We start from the raw sequence: 16,926 nt of genomic DNA on the forward strand, positions 1-16,926 counted from the left end.
ACAGTAAGATGATTGCACTGTGATTAAATAACTGAAAACAATTTATCAGTTCAATAAGTTGTCACACCATCTGTCACATAAATGAGACAGTAAAACAGATTTGACCTATAACACAGTCTGATGAAATACAAACAGGATCTGATTATTCCTCTTTCAAATTCCCTGTTTTTATTACCTTTGTAGAATGATCTTCCTAGTTTTAATAGTCGCTCATCAAGAATTCAGTTTTCTCCTTGATGTCTTCGTGTCTCTGCTCTTTCATTTTCAAAAATCCTATTTTAAGGAAACACAGCTTGGGACTATACCCAAAAGTCTGTCATCCTTTCATTCCTTTTAAAAATCATGAAACTTGAAATGCCCTCTATTAATATTAACTACCTTTTGTTGAGGATGTATTATGTGCCAGGCTAAACTTCTTATAGGAAGTCTCACTGCAACCAGACTAGCTAGGTTTTATAATCCTCATTTCATGAATGAGAAAACTGTGCCTAAGAAAAATTAAATAATATAACCGAGGATCACACAAATCTTCAATAAAAAATCTGAAATTAAAACTCAGATCTGTCTGACTTCAAAGACTGTAGTTTTCATTACTCACATCCCAAACACCATTAGCCAAAACCATGGGAGATTCAAGGTAAGTATACAGCAGATTCTGATTAGTAGATTCCATTTATAAGGTACACAGTCTAAAGAAACAGAGTATAATTATTAAAACTGAAGTAAGTCTACTTCCCACTCCTCTGTCTCAAGCCAGTAACATATAACTATATCAGCTTTATGGAGAAATCCTAGAAGTCTGCTACTGAGTGGATAAAAGGAGCTATACATATAAATAGCCTGTGCCTTATTGAGATAATTGGAAAACAGATTTTCAGCTCACCTCAGATACCTTTTATTCTGATACTTCATAGCCTGAGGATAAGTGGAACATAGGCAAAACTTCAATCATTTTGAGATATATACACATACACAGCCATTCTGCCAATTATCAGTTTGCTGCCTCTGAGCTCCAAATCCACCCTTCTTTGCCTAGTAAAACATTTCTCCTTTGCCAGTTGGAACAATGACCTATCAGTAGAAGGTGCTGGAGATGAGGAAATAGCGAGAGGGTTTTTCTTCCTTGTTCTGGTTCTGCACTTCTACTCCAATAGAACAGCTGTCCATGTTTGGCTTCATTGCCAGCAAGCAGTATCTTTGCTAGCAGGCATACAGGCAGCCCCTGCCATTGGCTTGAAGGGTCTCTCAGCAGTATGTACCCTTCCAAAGAGTTTTGCTAGTAAAAGTATGAGCATCTTCTCAGTGAGTCTTGGCAGTATCCCAGTTGACCACTTCTTTGCAAATCTCTCTGGTGCCCCCAGTGTGTGGTTTTCTTCTTTACAGCTCCTGCCTGCAGCACTGGGCAAACTTCACCATCCAGTGGGCACAACCATGCACTCTTCAGAGAAGTCTAGATACCAATCTTGGGGTTGGGGACAATGCTTTCAGGTTAGTTCTTTCCTTGGGTTCTCTCTCTCCGTTGTAGTGTTAAAAGCTGTTCTCTACATCTGTTATTTCTGCACTTCTACCACTCTGAAACTTTAAATAAAAACTCCTCCAAAAATTCTCCCAGGTTTGTAATGTAATTTCCTGTTTCTGAACTTTCATTAATAATTTATTTAAATCTCTCATATGCTTCTTGGTACTTATTCCTTTATGTTTTAGATGTCATAAACATGGATTGTTTCATACCGTTTAGAGTAGAAATAAGACCCCACTGTTTATTTCTCAAATTAAATTAGAATTAGATCTAGAAACCTAGAACAGGTCGAGATTAGCAGGAAATGCAGAATTGTATTCTTGATGCCATCTATTTGCAATCTAGATTATCTAGAAAATTGAGCCACCACAATAGGTCCTTGGTCTTCTCTTCTGAAGAGGGAAAGAGCTAGTGCTGACTCACTATATATAGTAAGCAGAGACTCAGACCACCAGCAAAATAAGGGCATCAACGAGATGAGGAATGTTCAGGTTTTCTTTTTTTTTTTACCTGAAAATATAGACAGAAGATATTTTAATTTTAGCACACATACAAGTTTTATATTTTATGGTTTATACCAGGTCTCTGCGAAGGCCAAACTGGTCTTTGGAAAGCGGGTAGCTTTGAATGGGATTTCATTTCTTTATTACCAGCTTGGTTATGACTCACTCTTGCTCAGGTGCGTAAGGCCTGAGCTCTAATGCCCAGTCCATCTCAGTAGTCACACAGCCACCCTTGCTTGAGTCCTTTCCACATCAGAGCCTCTGGATCCAAGTGGGCTCAAATACCCACCCACACAGAACCTGAAAACTTTATGTTCCACATATCCCGAGAGATTCATCCAACACAAAGTGTTCCTTCCGCACTCCGATGATTCATCTGCAAAGTTTGATAGTCATTAGAAAGGACTGCAAGGAAGGCTTAGCAGCCCTTCTTGGAGAATGAGTCATTGTCCCATTCCTTCCAATTGAGTCATTTTTTCCAAGGATAGTTGCAGACCTTCTTGCAACAAAAGCAACATACACACATGCATGCACACATACACACACATATACACACGCAAATTTTCTAAATGTTCATCTCAATATCTTATAATATTATCTTAACTTTTTCGCTAGACTCAAAATCTTGAATGTGAGCTCAGTGCCTAATTTATTTCTATACTTCCTCCTGTATATGAAGTAATTTGTTGTATATGTGAACAAAGTATTTGTTGAAAGAGAGAATAAATGAACTGCATTATTTTTAATTCCAAGAAATTAGGTCGATTAACATAAATCACATAATTAACATTTTTACTTTAAAATAATATATCATTGAGAAAAACAGAAGAGGGACTAAAAAATTGCTTCCCTAATTAGAGATTAGTTATAATCAACCAACAATTTAAAAACATTTATTAGGCACCTACTGTGTGCTTGGAACTATGTTGGATTCTAGGGTCACAAAATAAATAAGATGTCAGCTATCAAGGAGTTCATCATCTAAAGGGGAAAATCAGCACAAAACAAATATTTATTTCTTCAGTGTAATAAGACCAATAAAGATAAGTATAAAATACTGGGGTACAGAGAACACACAGTTAGGTAGCACCTTGTAATTCTCCCAATAAAACACCAGTCCATTCTAGTTTAACTACCAGCTGCATAATTGCCTTCTCTAAAACACTGCAAGCTCCTCGAGAAAAGTGGCTCTGTTTGTTATGCTCACCACAGTCTCCAAATAACCAGCAGGGAGCTTGGCACATAATAGGCACTAAATAATCTTTTGAATGAATGAATGAAGATTACTATTACTACTATTACTGCTGCTACCACCACCACCACCACTACCACAGCTACTATTACTAGTCAGGGAAGAATATTATGGAAGAATTACTTTAGAGTACTGTGGTGTCGAGTAGACTTGATTTTGAATCCTATCTCCACTACTTACTAATTGGATGAACTAAAATGTTACCTTTCTAAGCCTTGGTTTTTACATCTGTGAAATGGGAGTAATAATACTACCTAACTCCTAGCTTTACTGTGAATATTTTGTAAACTAGAAAACATAGTCACTTAGTGCACTCCCTAAAACACATTAAATAAGTATTTACTTATTTAATGATTACCATTTTTATTAATATTACTATTTACTATATCTTAATCTTTTTTTTTTTTACTTATAATGGAAACAGAAAAAGTGGCAATATTTCTCTAAATGTAAATTAAAAAATAGTGCTTCAGATTTGCTGACAGTAGAGCAAAGGGGCTCACTGAACCCTTCTCTGAAATTCTCATAATTATTTGTTCTATGTACTAATAATTTTCACAATTTTAAATTCAAAAACCTTTATGTACTTACATTTTCTACATGAGAAGTTAATGATGACAAATCAAGTGCATCCTTGTAAACTAAGATTTAGTTAAATCGACTGAGGCACTGATTTAAAAGACTAAATTTATTCTCATTTCATAATGGAAGACTTAAAAAATATGAATATTCTTTGTCCCAACAATTTTTCTTTCAGAGATTTATCCCAAGAATTAATCACTAGATATATGCAAAGTTTTCAATATAAGTTTGTTTGTGTCATTTATATTTAGAGTAAAATTAGAAATCCAAATATCCAAAATTAGAAATCCAAATATCCAATATTAGTTAAATAAATTATGACTCAAAGGAATACTATGATACCATTAAACACAATGGTATAAAGAATATTAGTGATATGAAGCAGTGCTTACAATATATGAGGTAAGCAACTGTGCATATAGTAAATTATGCATAGTTAATGTACATAAACCTATATGTCTCTGTGTACAAATACCCATGTATTTATATGCATATATATATACAAATGACAAAAATACATAATCAAATATTAACAGTTGGAATTTACTGAATAAAACCATTTTCTAGTGTCCTTTTATGATTAATTTATATGCTTGATTATAAACAGCACCTTAAAAAATAACATAACACTGCTTTCAATTTTATGACTCCATAGAATGAAGGGCTTCATTTAGGGGCTTAGAAGTAATTTCTTTCTCAAAAACACCATTTTAAAAAGCTTAACTGAATGAACAATTAGCAAAAATTCTGATGACCAATATAGTTGTACCCATTTGAATTATCATAATTATAAAGATGTGTAAGGATACGGTGATTAAGCCAGTGTTTTATTTTTAAATATTTTAGAATTAAAAATTTATGTAGAGAGAGCTGATTTTGTAATTCTGTATTTTTATAGCATAGCAAAACATTGCTACTTAAACCTCACCTTGCTTTTTATGTATTTCTTTTAGAAGAAAAAAGGTATATATTATTTTATTGTAGCTCCATTTGGTTGTCAAATAGACATCTGTGGTAGGCAGAATGATGTCCTTCTCCAAAATGGCCACATCCTAATCCCTGGTACCAATAAATATGTTACCTTATGTGAAAAGGGGCGCTAACATTGCAGATGGAGCTAAATTGCTAATCAGATGACCTTGAAAAAAAAAGGAGATTATTCTAGATTAACTGGAGAGAGAATATCCAATGAAATCAGAAGAGTCCTTAAAAATGGGAGAGGCAGGTAGAAGAGTCAGGGTGATGCAATGTGAGAAGGACTTGACCCTTCTTGGCTTTGACCATGGGGAAAGGGGGTATGAGCCACGGAATACAGGCAGTCTCTGAAAGCTCGGAAAGTCAAGAAAACAGATGTTCTCTGAGAGCCTCCAGAAGGAAGGCAGCCCTGCCAACACCTTGGTTTTAACCCAGTGGAGCCATTTTAACTACTAGCCCATAAAATGGAAGATAATAAATTGGTGTCGTTTAAGCTATTAAGTTTGTGGTAATTTGTTATAGCAATAATAGGAAACTAATACAGCATTTCAAAAATTAACAAATCCAAAATCAAATTTTTGATCTTTCTCCCCAAATACTCTCTTCCTCTAGTATTTCTCACCCAGAAATCAGCACCTGCTGTCTTTCAGCTGCTGAAACCATAAATCTTGTAGTCATCCTTGAGTTCTTTTTTCCTCTCACATCTACAAGGCTCTGGTCAGATTTTCCTTCTAAAAATACCCAGAATTGAAATGCTTTTCACCATTTCCACATCTACAAAGTCATGTATAGCCATTATGTCCTCAAAAATTGTAAAATACCAATTCTGATCTCCCTGTTCCCATCCTGGCCCCATCATTGATTCTTTCTCACACAGCAGTCAGAACGATCTCTTTGTATGTGCAAGTAACCGCATGACATTCTGCTCAAAATCTTCCCATGGCTTTCCAACTTAATGAAATAAAATAGTTCTTACCATGGCTGACAAGACTCTATATGACTTGGCCCAGAAACCTCTCAATCTCATCATTCTTTAACATGTTCCCTTCTGTCGCTGTGCCAACCAGGTTATTCTCTTCACTGTTTCTAGAGCTCTCTGAGCATTTTCCTGATGAAGTTCTTTCTCTTGCTGGTGCACAGCTCCGGATATCCATCCACCTGTCTGGCTCCATTGCTTTATTCTGATTTTCCCTGACACCATATCTAAAATAGTCTACTCTCCCTCATCACTCGATGTCTCTTTATCCTATATTATTTTTCTCTTGGGACTTACCACCACTTGTCCTATTATATAGTTTATTTCTCCATTTGAGTATAATTGCTATGAGAGCAGAAATATGATCTTTTTTTGCAGTTGTTCACTACCATACTTCCTTCACCCAATTCAATGTCTGAGTCATAGGAGGTCCTCAGCAGTAAATTTTTTTGAGGAAATACTTTTATTTTCTTTTGTTTATCTATATTTTTCAATTGCAGTTGACATTAAATATTATATTAGATTATTTTCAAATGTATAGCATAGTAGTTAGACATTTATATAATTTACAAAGTGATCCCTCACAATAAGTCTAGTACCCACCTAGCACCATACATAGTTATGACAATATTATTGACTATATTCCCTATACTGTACTTTATATCCTCATGACTATTTTGTAACTACCAATTTGGATTACCTAATCCCTTCAACTTTTTTCACCTAGCTCCCTACGCCCTACACATCTGGCAATCATCAGTTTATTGTCTGTATCTATGAGTTTGTTTCTGTTTTGTTTGTTCATTTATTTTGCTCTTTATATTCCACATATAAGTGAGATCTTATGGTCTTTGTCTTTCTCTGTCTGACGTATTTTACTTAGCATAATAACCTCTACATCCATCCCTGTTGTCACCAATGGTGAAATTTCATTCTGTTTTTATGGCCAAGGAATATTCCATCATATATACATACTACACCTTCATTATCAAGTCATCTACTGATAAACATTTAGGTTGCTTCCGAGACATTGGCTATTGTAAATAATACTGCAATGAACACAGGGTTATATTATCTTTTTAAATTAATATTTTGTATTTCTTCAGATACACACAAGTGGAATTTCTGAAGCATAAGGTAGTTCTATTTTTATATTTTTAAGTTTTAAAAAATGTATTTATTTAAATTATTTTCAAGTATATAGTACATTGGTTAGGCATTTACATATTTCATAAAACAATTCCCCAATTGCTCCCTCCCTCCCCTGGCCCTCCACTTAGCCATCATATTAATGATAACTGCATTCCCTCTACTGTGCTCCCCCATTCCTATGACCAATGATCAACTACTAATTTGTACTTCTTTAACCCTTCACTCCATTCTCCCAGCCTCCCAACCCCCTTCCCCTCTTACCATCACCAAATTGTCCACTATATTTATGAGTCTGTTTTTGATTTGTTTGTTCTTTTTGTTCCTTAGATTCCACATATTAGTGAAATCATATGGTATTTATCTTTCTCTGTCTGACTTATTTCACTCAGCATAATAACCTCTAGGTCCACCCATGTCATTGCAAATGGTAGGATTTTATTTTTTTTAATGGCTGAGGAACATTCTATTGTATATATGAACCATAATTTCTTTATCTAATCACTTATTGATGGGCATTTAAGTTGCTTCCATATCTTGGCTATTGTAAATGGTGCTTCCATGAATATTGGGGTGCATAGATTTTTATGAATTATTGTTTTGGTTTTGTTTGGATAAATACCCAGAAGTGCAATTGCTGGGTCAAAAGGTATATCTATTTTTAATTTTTGAGGAACCTCCATGCTGTTTTCCATAGTGGCTGCACAAACAGTACACAAAGGTTTCCTTTCCTCTACATCATTGCTAACATTCGTTGGTTAATTTACTGATGATAGCCATTCTGACAGGTGTGAGGTGATATCTCATTGTGATTTTAATTTGCATTTCTTTAAGGAATGGTGGCCACCTTCTTAGACTATACACAAGAATAAATTCAAAATTGATTAAAGACTTAAATATAAGATCTGAAACCATAAAAGTAGAAGAAAACATAGGCAGTAAATTCTCTGACATTGCTCTTAGTAATTTTTTTTTTTTCTGATACATCTCCTTGGGCAAGAGAAAAGAAAAAGAAAAAAAAAAAAAGAAACAAATGAGACTACATCATTAAAAAGTTTTCACACATAAAAAGAAACCATCAGCAAAATGAAAAGACAGCCTTCTGAATGGGAGAAGGTATATGCCAATGACACATCCAAATAAGAGGTTAAAATCTAAAATTTATAAAGAACTCATACAAATTTTAACGCTAAAAAAAAAAAAAGTCCAATTAGAAATTGGGAAGAGGACCTAAACAGACATTTCTCCAAAGAGGATATATAGATAATCAACAGACATATGAACGTTAGTAGTAATTTTTTGACACAAGGAATCTGATGCTTCAATTTACATAACACTGTTCATCTGCTTAGTAAATAACCTTCAGTCAATTGCTTTACAAAAGTTAGAGCTATTAAATTTGACAAATGAGATAAATGAATTATTTTTCATTCCTGGAAGGAAATTATGAAGATCATGGGAGACACTGAAAAAATATCAATGACACAGCTCAGCAACACAAGCAAAAAAAAAAAAAAAAAAAAAATGTATCAAAAAAATTAACTACGAAGGAAAAGCCCACGGTTCAAATTATGTCAGAGCATAGACTCTGGGATCAGAATGTCTGGAGTCAAATAATAACTAATTCTGCCCCTTACAAGCTGTATTATCTTGGAGAAGCTACTTAACGTCCCTGTGCATTCATTTCTCATCTATATAAAATAGGAATAATATCAATGACTGCCTCATAATGTTATGAGTATTGAATGAGCTAGTATTTGTATAATGCTTAGAATAGTATCTGGCATGTGAAAAGTTCTACATGATAGTTTTGCAAACAAATAAATACATCTTTGTATTCCCTATATATGTATTTCAGAACACAGAGAAAAAAGAAAACCTCCTGAAAATTTTTTTTTGACAAAGTATAACACTGAAATTAAACCTGACAAAGTTAGATTCTGAAAATCAAACCATAGAGTATTTCAACTTTTGAAAATAAATGTAATTACATAAATATTAACAAATAGTTTAACAGTGTATTGTTACAAAATGAAATATGATTCAAATATGGAGAGCAAGAATAACTTAATAGCATAAAACCTACTAATATGGGGAAAAATATGGTCTTAATTGGTGACAAAAGGCATTTAACAAAATTCAATTTCCATCCTTAATAATGGGGAAAAACATTCAATAGTTCCTAGTCACCTTTGCTCCCAAATTTTCTGACACATGTGCCAAACTTTATTGTAAAAATCATACTAGAAACAGGGACAGTGTCAGTTAGAAACATTGATTTAATGTAATAAAAATAAAATCTTCGTTAATTTTTAAATAGGCCATACTCAATTAGCACTCTTACAAAATTCTAGAAATAAACTTTACTGTTTATTTTTGTGAAAGAATCTAAGCAAAATTTTCTGGGTATCCAAATTTAAACTCAGAGATGAAACTCACTTTAAGTCTATAGTAAATATTACCATTACTATGTTGAAATTAGGGTATAGTAGTTTTTACTAAAATTATATTAAAATACCTAGGATAAGAATTGTTGGGACAACGTAATAATCAAATTAACTCTTTTTTTCCTTCACCCATTGCTACTGAAAAGGTTTTAGTCATGGCTGAAGGTAAAAGTTTAAGTGAACTTTGTTCTGATGATTGAAAATCATGCAGCATTCTTATTTTTAATTATTTTAATTAAATCCTTTTTACAAAATTACAAAAGCAGTACATGCTCCTTTGAGAGAATTTAATAAGAAAGGAAATTTTGATAAAGTGGTACAATTTGACCTCTTCATTTCTGCCTGTGGTGGATGGTATTGACTCCCTATCTAGCATTCATTCCCTCTGAAATCTCTCTGATTTTATTTAATGACATGTTGCTCCTTCTCAAAGCTCATCCCAACCCCCAGAAGTCTTTATATTTGGTCTAAGGTAGGTTTCCAAATTTTGGGTCCAGGGTCCCTTTTCACTCTTAGAATTATTAAGAATTCCAGAAAGTTTTTATCTCAGTTATATCTATTGATATTTACTTATGATAACAAAGCAGAAATTTAAAAAACATTTATAAATCATTTAAAAATAGCAATAATAAACCCTGGGGTCCCCTAATTTCACTTTGAAAACTGCTGAGCCAAGGTAATTCATCCCTCCCCCAAATGACTGAGAAGTTCAAAAACACAATCAGCTTTGGCATCCCTGTAGCCATAGGAGTTGTATCACAAATGACAACGTTGCCTAATTCAGGCCAATAAATCTTGAGAAGAACTTTACCTGGGGCTTTTGAAAAATCAGTTTTTGCTTTCATGGTAAGGCCAGGAGTATATGACATCATTATAAAGTGAACATTTTTCTCTTTTGGGTGTTGTGACATGTGACATGTGGCTATAGGTCCTAGTTTCCTTGGGATTGCTCTGATTGATGCCTGTTGTCTGGGGGTGAATATTAATAGCACCACCTTTTACTCTTCAAAATTTGCTAGTTTAGATGATAAGTTAGACAGTCCTCCTAGGCCTGTGGATATGAAACAAAGAAGTGCAACAGCTATTTTGCCAGAATGAAGAAAGCAGGAAGAGGACAAAGGTAATGCTCGAAGCCTTCAAAGAGGAAACACAGAGAATAGAGCCAGAAAGACCCTAATCCTAAAATCACCCAAGGGCTAGATTTCTGGAAAAGATTTTCATTCTAATTTCTTTCCTCACTTTCAAAATCAATTTGAATGGAGTTCACTAGGACTTGCAGCTGAAAGCAACCTAACTGATGTGCTCCCACCGCAAGTGATTGGTGACAGTGACTACTGCGGATTCTTCCACCTTTCTCCTTTCCATGGTCATATAAACCTGATTTTACACACGTTTCATGTAATAGGTTTTTGGTTGAAGTTGGTTTTTATTAGAATGGAATTTCTAACATATTTAATAACAATACATTATGGACCACTCTCATTTTAATAGTTCCATAACATTTCATCATATAAATGTGTCACCATTTCCCCCTGTTCTTCAGCATATAGGTTGTTTCCACGTTTTGCAACTCTTAAAAATATTTAAAGGATTATTTTAATACACATATTATTGGTACAGTGCTTTTATATTATATGATAGATTCCTAAATCTGAGACTTCTTGATCAAAGGGTATGTGAAAATTCTTTTTCTTAAAACTAGGAAAGACTTTAGAAGACGAAGTAATGGAATAAATAAAGACCCCAAGACATACTAGAAGAAGCAATGATCTGAATTCAGTACTGTATTTCTTCCTTCTAATGGTAAAGTTGGGAAAAGAAAGAGGTTTGAATTTTCTTTAATTTTCTTTCCAACTATCCAATTTGCCCAAAATTTTCAGTAAGAGATTTTGTGTTAGCATAAAATGGGATATATTTCCTTCATTTGGAGAATTCCCTGCCACCTTGGCACGGTGGAGAAATCAGATGCTGAATAAGCAGTTGTATAAGATATGAAGACCTCGATTAATTAGATACATATTTTATTTAAAATGACAATTTGTGTCAGTAACTAGAAAAGTCATTTTACAAATCAAGATAGGATATAAAAGATTAAACTCTTAAATTAAAACTGTTTTTATTTATTACATTATAAGCACATAAGAGGACATAAGTTTAATAGTACCTCATTCAGAACACAAAACTAATTTTTTTTAAAACTCTAGTGTTGACCATTTATAAATGAGTAAAAGGAGGTTATATGCTAAATATTAGATTATTTTCTATTATTATTCATTTAAAAATATTGTGTTCTGGATTTTCTAGCAATGTCCATTTAATAAAAGAAATGGTTTTAAGTCTCTCCCTGTAACTCTCTTTTTTTTTGTCCCATTAACATGGGGTAAAAGTTGAGGAAAGCAGATGGAAGAAAGAGGAAATAGAGATTATGTTCACAATAAGTAATTCACCAATTTACATGAATATCTATTTTCTAAATAAAGGGTGTATGTTTTCCTTCAATCAGCAATTCATCATTGCTCATAAAGTTCAAAGACTATTAGAGTTTTAAATCTATGAATGTTGGGGGTATAAAGTCACAGAGCAATTTTTTTTTTCTAGTTTTAAGTTTTATTGAGGTATAATTGACATCATTATGTTAGTTTCAGGTGTACAACAAAATGATTAAATATTTGTGTATTCTGTGAAATGATCACCACAATTAATCAAGTTGACACCATCACCAAATAGTGAGAATTCTTTTCTTTTGATGAGAACTTTTAAGATCTACTTGGCTTAGCAACTTTCAAATATGCACTACAGTATTAACTATAGTCACCATGCTGTATATTACATCTCCAGGATTTATTTATTTTATAACTGGAAGTTTGTACTTTTTGACCCCCTGTATTCATTTTGCCCACATCTCACCTATGGCAAGCACCAATTTGTTCTCTGTATCTATGAGTTTGCTTTGTTTTTGTTTTTGTTTTAGGTTCTGTATATAACACAGTGAAATCATTAAAATTTGCCCAAGATATTGAAAAGGAACATTTTATGCTGAAATATTTGTTCATGTTAAATATTAAATGTTGCTTTATACATATAATTAATATTTGTGTAGATACAAAATATAAAAACTTTATATAATATTAAAATGTAAATAGTAGATTTCTCTCCCACCCTTCCTTTTCACAAGACCTCTACTAGAAACTCTTCCAGAGATAGATAAGAATGTGCATGTGCCTGTTGTTGCTTTTTCACAAATGATAGCCTACTGTACTATTAAAAGCATCACACTTTTTTTTTACTTAACGTTATGTTATAGAGCAGATAATTCTTTTTAACTGGTTGCATACTCTGCTTAATCATTCTCCTATTGTTAGACATCTACATGATTTTTCTTTTGTTATTTAAAAGAATACTGCAATTAATATTTTTGTACATGTCCTATGTATACGTCAGAAATTTTCTAAAAGTCAAAAGGTATATGGATTTTGCATTCTTACGATATTGTAAAATTGCCTTCTATAGACATCGAACCAGTTCCACTAATTGTGTGTTGTCTGCATCACCCACAAAATGTCTTGAAACTTTAATATTTGCAATTATGATAAATAAAACATTGTGTCTATCTTTTACTTTATTTAAATGTAAATGAGGTGAAGAATCATCTCATATGTTTAAGAGTTTTTTTTCCTGCTGTTTATAGATTTTGCTCATTTTTTTTCAATGTTTTCGGTTGCAGCTTTGGTCATTTTTAAATTAGTTTATTATTGTACTTTATGTATTGAAGAAATTAGCCCTCTGTTTGCAACACCCACAGTAAACATGTTTTCTTAGTTTGTTATTTATCTTTTTAAATTTTATTATTCCTATATATAATTTTAAATTTTAGAAGGTAATTTTTAATACTATAATAGATAAAATTAATCTATTTTCTTCTATAGTATGGATATGGTGTCAGTCTTAGAATGGCTCATTCTTAGATTTTTTTAAATCCATATTTCTTCCAGTAGCTGGTTTTATTTTTCTTGTTTAAATCTCTGATCCATCTGAAATGTATTTAATGTAATACAAATATAAGTGAGATACAGATTTAATCATTTCCCTCAACCTATTTAATGACTGACTAACCATCTTTACTTCACAAAAAGGCAATACTACTTCATTTCATATAATTATAAATATTTTTTAAAAAACACATAAATTAAAAAACAAAAATATAACATTCTAGTAATCAGCAGGACCATACCCCTTTTATGTTTCTTCATTTTTCAGAATTTTTCTGGCTATATTTGAGTTCAGGATTGTTCTTCAGAGAAGCAAACTTATTAGTGCACTCTGCAAAAGAATATTAGTGGCAGGGGTAATGGGATTTAAGAAGTATTTATTTACTCTAATATAATTCTACTTAAATTCATATTTTAAACTTTAAACAGGAAAAAATAGCTTTATGTTAAAAAGAGAAGATAAATCACCAAGGGTGCAAAAATGGCGTTGAATTTACCATCCTTTGCCCGCCCCCGCCCCCGCAAAAAAAAAAAAAAAAAAAAAAATGTCTAAAAGCAACATTATTCCAGCGGGTTTTTCCTTAGAAGAACATTTCTGTATTTGAGTATTCAATTGTTATTTGGAAAATGGAGCATATTATCTGAATTCCCACAACAAAAGAAAATTGTATGTGCTTTTTTTTTCTCTCTTTTGCCATGTTTTCTGATCTAGTTTCCACTAATTAAGCAGCAATTTAGTCCCTTACACTTTGAAGTTTCACTCATTACCTGGCTTCTATAAGTCAACAAAAGGCAACATCTAAAGCCCTCAGTATTGGGCCATCACTTTGGGGACTGCTAATTGAATGTAATTACTTTATTTTGTGCCAGGGTTCATACTTGTAACATTGCCTTGTAATAATTTAAATTGTCTGCATACTGCAGGGGACTGTTTGACGCCAGAGTGGAGACGGCCAGGCAGCCACTTGGGCCTTGGAAGCAAAGTCAAAAGTAAGGAGACATTGTCATTTGGCTACCTACTCATTAGCTGCCCTCTATGGCTGTCTGTTGTTTTGAGTGAACAGGATGTGTAGTGACTGAATCTTGCCCCTAAAATAGCTGTGAAAACATGCATTTGGGATGTACAGTAATTGGTTGCTTAGTTGATCACAGATATTTTTAAAGACCTTGGGAAAAGGCAAGATATTTTTAAACCATGACCTTGCAATACCACATTACTTTCCTCTCTCTCTCTCTCTCTCTCTCTCTCTCTCTCTCTCTCTCTCTCTCTCTCTCTCTCTCTAAAAAGAGAGAGGAAGACAGATGGAAGAATTGCAATGGAGCACAGATTGAAAGGATAAAATGTAGAGTTATTTTCACTATCTCATTGGAGGAATATGAAGACTGATGTGTCCTTAAAGAATAAAGGAGAAGTATCACCGGAACTTCACTTTTTTTTTTTTATTTTATTGCGTTAGAAAAAAGTTTATTGTAGAAGGAAAGAATTACAAGCCCGAACCCCTTAAAAAAACTCTGGAAAAGCTCTCTGACCTCACTCGATAGGTGAAATTCAGGCCAAATTTTGCCTTTACTTGGGTGATTAATCACAAGGTGAATCTGGTCTTACCAGCCCTAATAATAGGGCTTGTTTGGCTTTTTGTGAACCAGAGAAATAAGAGCATCTTCCTTGAGTGTCAGAATCTTCCCTTTTTGTTTATGGTGCCAGCAGGTCTACACCACTGGCAGTTAAAGTTAATGTGACCCTTTTATTCTCAAATTACGTTCAAGTTTAGAAAGAAAAAAAAATGCTATAGTTTTAAAAGAAAAGGTAAGGTGTATGGTAACAGGGGGAAAAAATCAGTGAAAAAAAATAAAAGATTAAACTGGATAAAATTAAGTGTAAATATGACTTGCCTGAATCTCCCGTAATTATTTCTTCAAGATGCTGGAAGAGTGAAATAAGCATCAAAGCAATAGATGCCAATTCTTTTCTAATGTGTGTATATTTAGTGTGTGTTTTTTCAGATGTAATTCACATTTTATAAAATTCACTTTTAAGTACACAATCCAGTGGTTTTTAGTATATGTAGCCATTACAACTATGTAATTCCACATTTTCATCACCCCAATGTGAAACTCTATACCCATTAGCAGTGGCTCCCCATTCACCTCTTCTCCAACCAGTCCTGGTAACCTCTTGTCTACACTTTGTGTCTATGAATTTGCCTAATCTGGGCATTTCATATAAGCGGAATCATATAATATGTGACCTTTGTGATTAGTTTCTTTCATTTAGCATGTTTTCAAGATTCATCCATGTCATAGTATATATCAGTACTTCATTCTTTTTATGGCTGAATAATATTCCAGTGTATAGACAGGCTGCATTTTGTATATCTACACATCACTTGATGGATGTTGATGGACTGATTTTATATTTTGGCTATTTTGAATAATGTTGCTCTGAGCATTCATCTATAAATTTTTGTGTGAATGTTTTTGATTCACTTGGGTATATATCGAGGAGTAGGATTGATGGGTCATATGGTGACTTTCTGTTTTACTTTTTCAGGAACTGTTGGACTGTTTTTCAAAGCTGCACCATTTTACACTCTCACCAGTAATCTAAGAGTGTTCCAATTTTTCTATACCAACAACCAAAACCACTCCAACCACACCAACACTTGTAATTGTCTATCATTTTGATTATAGTCATCCTGGTATGTAAAATAGTATCTCATGGTTTTGATCTACATTTCTCTAATGACCAATGACATTCAGCATCTTTTCATGTGCTTGTTGGCCATTTGTATATCTTCTTTGAAAAAAAAAGTTTATTAAAGCCCTTTGTCCATTTTTAATTGGGTTGTCTTTTTATTGTTGAGTTGTAAGCATTCTTTATATATTCTAGATACTAAACTATTATCAGATATATGATTTGTAAATATTTTCTCCTATTCTGTGCGTTGTCTTTTCACTTTCTTGAGAGTGTTAGCCAGTTTATTTTTTCTTTTGTTGCTAGTGCATTTGGTCCCTCATCTAAGAAACTATTGCCTCATCCTAGATTCCAAAGATTTACTCCTATGTTTTCTTCTAAAAGATTTTTAGCTTTATTTCTTACATTTAGGTATTTATGCCATTATGAGTTAATTTTTGGATGTGGTGAGAGGTAACCAAGTTCATTCTGTTGCATGAGGATATCCAGTTATCCTAGTACCATCTGTTGAAAAAGCTATTCTTTCCCTGCTGAATGGTCATGGCATTCTTTTTAAAAATTAAATAAATACATATGGGTTTATTTCTATCAATTCTATTTCACTGATCTATATGTCTATCTTTTTGCCAACACCACACAGTTTTGATTACTGTAGCTTTGTTGTAAGTTTTGAAATTGAGAGATATAAACCTTCCTTCCAACTTTATTTTTCTTTTAAGATTGTCTTGGGTGTGTGTGTTAGTTTTAACATAATTATAATCAAAATCACAGTAGAAAATTTTAACCTGGGATATCCTGGAAATATAATTTGCTTTTAACACAGTATTTTACTAAAAATC

The sequence above is a fragment of the Rousettus aegyptiacus genome, unplaced genomic scaffold (genome assembly GCF_014176215.1).
Source record: "Rousettus aegyptiacus isolate mRouAeg1 unplaced genomic scaffold, mRouAeg1.p scaffold_m13_p_6, whole genome shotgun sequence".
NCBI lineage: Eukaryota > Metazoa > Chordata > Mammalia > Chiroptera > Pteropodidae > Rousettus > Rousettus aegyptiacus.